Raw genomic sequence first — 2,675 nt, 5'->3', positions numbered from 1 at the left:
AGATAGCTTCTTCTCTCTCTTGGATCTTCAATACAAAGTTCTCCATGATCTTCATGGAGATCTATCTGATGTAATCTTCTTTTGCGGTGTGTTTGTCGAGATCCGATGAATTGTGGCTTTATGATCAGATTATCTATGAATCTTATTTGAGTTTCTTCTGATCTCTCTTATGCATGATTTCATATCCTTGTAATTCTCTTCGAGTTGTGGGTTTTGTTTGGCCAGCTAGATCTATGATTCTTGCAATGGGAGAAGTGCTTGGTTTTGGGTTCATACCGTGCGGTGACCTCACCTAGTGACAGAAGGGGTAGCGAGGCACGTATCGTGTTGTTGCATTCAAGGGTAAAAAGATGGGGTTTTCATCATTGGTTTGAGATTATCCCTCTACATCATGTCATCTTGCTTAAATTGTTACTCTGTTCATCATGAACTCAATACACTAGATGCATGCTGGATAGCCGTCGATGTGTGGAGTAATAGTAGTAGATGCAGAAAGTATCGGTCTACTTGTCTCGGACGTGATGCCTATATGCTAGATCATTGCCTTAGATATCGTCATGACTTTGCGCGGTTCTATGAATTGCTCGACAGTAATTTGTTCACCCACTGTGATATTTGCTATTATGAGAGAAGCCTCTAGTGAACACTATGGCCCCTAGGGTCTACTCCACACCATATTTTCAGCCTTACACTTTTTACTTCGTTGCACTTTCCGCCTTCACATCTCACTTTGCAAACAATCTTGAAGGGATTGACAACCCCTTTGAAGCGTTGGGTGCAAGCTTGTTTGTGTTTGCGTAGGTACTTTGGACTTGACGAGGCCCTCCTTCTGGATCGATACCTTGGTTCTCAAACTGAGGGAAATACTTACTGCTCCTGTGCTGCATCACCCTTTCCTCTTCAAGGGAAAAACTGACGCAAACCAGAGAAGTAACAAGAAGAATTCCTAAGCGTCAGGAAGGACTTTTGTTGCTGCAACAGTCATCTATGAAGCTCATATAGTATTTCTCTACCTACTGTTTCAACAGCAGGTTCCCACACATCAGAGAAATGAGTTGTAAAGGAAATTTTGATTCACTCGAAGATTGAGGATAAGGTAACTCGTGAATTTTGCCTTTCTGACAGGCGTCACATACAAGCTTATTGTCATCATTATTGACACAAGAGAGTTTATTCTTACTAAGAATCTTCCTAACAACAATGGAAGAAGGGTGACCTAAACGTCGATGCCACCAATCTATTTAGGGTTTGGTGACATTAAGCACTTGCTTCTCGACGTTTCCCCCGGTGTGTTTGACAAGGTAGAGACCTCCTCTACCCCTGCCTCGAAAAAGAACCCTCCTTGTTTCCAGGTCCTTGATGAGAAAAAAATGAGGGTGAATTTCAACGATAGTATCATTATCAAGAGCAAGTTTGTTTGCGGAGATCAAATCTTTAGTTGCCTCCGGAACATGAAGAACATTGTTTAGATGAAGATCACCATCCGGGGTAGAAATAGTTGTATGACCAATATGATCAATAGACATACCTGACCCGTTTGCAGTGTGGATTTGCTCGTTGCCGGTGTACCTCTCCCGGACTTTTAGCTTCTCCAGGTCACCGATAATATGACCGGTTGCACCACTGTCCATGTACCAGTTGGTGTCAACCCCATATCGAGGAGCAGCCATTTTGCCGAGCGCTCCTCACCCCCTTGATAGGAGGGGTTGTAGCGTTTCCAGCACTTCCATGCAGGATGGCCGGGTTTGCCACAGATCTGGCACGTCGGACTGGTACAGGGATTGTTGTTGTAGTTCCCACTGCCGCCACCGCCAGTGCTGCCGTGTCCTCCCATGTTGCTGCGACCGCGACCACGATCGTTGCCACGACCATGGTCACCGCGGCCACGGTCTCCATTGTCGTTCCCACGGCCACGTCCACGCGCCGCCGCATTTGCAGACGACTAAGATGACCCGCCATGAAGTTCAGGCGAGTCTCAAAGCTCAGGACCTGTGAGTAAAGCTTCAGGATCTTGACAGGTTTGACCCGGGAGCACATGGCCTACACCACCGGATCAAATTCCTCATCGAGTCCGGCAAGGATGTGAGAGATCACCTCCTCATCATCCATGCTTTTTCTTGAAGCAATTAATTCAACACATAGAGGCGGATCTTACCAACATACTCGGTGATGGTGGAGTTGCCCTTCTGAAGATTGGTGGTGGCAATTCTAACATTCACGGTTTGTGCGCGGGTCTGCTATTGGAGCATCCCTTGCACGGTGTTCCATAGCTCCGCTGAGGTGTGGCAAGTTGCCACTTGGACGACCATCTCGCGCGGCACCGTGGTCAGCAGGTAAGGGAAGACCTGCTGATACCGCGCATACCACACACCAAACTCTGGGTTTGGGTCCTTGGTCTTGGTTTTGACGTCGTCGACAGTGACCTCAATGGTCATGGGTGGAACCACCTGATCGACATCGAGGAAGTTCTCCATCTGCACTCCCCTGACGGCGGACAGGACAGTGGCGTGCCATAGAGCTTCGTTCCCTCTCGTGAGCTGCTCTGTTGCGTTTTGTGCAAACAGAGATGAGAGGAAGGAATTTGTGGATGAACTCGCATCCCGAGGTAGGCTCTGATTACCATAAAAGAAAATTAGTTAAGTGTATGCCTCCTGGCACGGACGCGTGGGTGTTAT

At 47.3% G+C, this 2,675-nt stretch overlaps 1 non-coding gene across 1 annotated transcript; it reads right to left on the bottom strand.

The window, feature by feature from the left end:
* Positions 1 to 1,973: 1,973 nt before the first annotated feature.
* Positions 1,974 to 2,112, bottom strand: LOC123423568. Its single transcript, XR_006621195.1, has one exon. It is a non-coding gene; the product is annotated as a small nucleolar RNA Z247 (small nucleolar RNA).
* Positions 2,113 to 2,675: the final 563 nt, after the last annotated feature.

This window comes from Hordeum vulgare, chromosome 1H (genome assembly GCF_904849725.1).
Source record: "Hordeum vulgare subsp. vulgare chromosome 1H, MorexV3_pseudomolecules_assembly, whole genome shotgun sequence".
In the NCBI taxonomy this organism is placed as follows: domain Eukaryota; kingdom Viridiplantae; phylum Streptophyta; class Magnoliopsida; order Poales; family Poaceae; genus Hordeum; species Hordeum vulgare.
The sequence above is the reverse complement of the archived record's forward strand: the minus strand, read 5'-3'. Positions and strand labels throughout refer to the sequence as shown.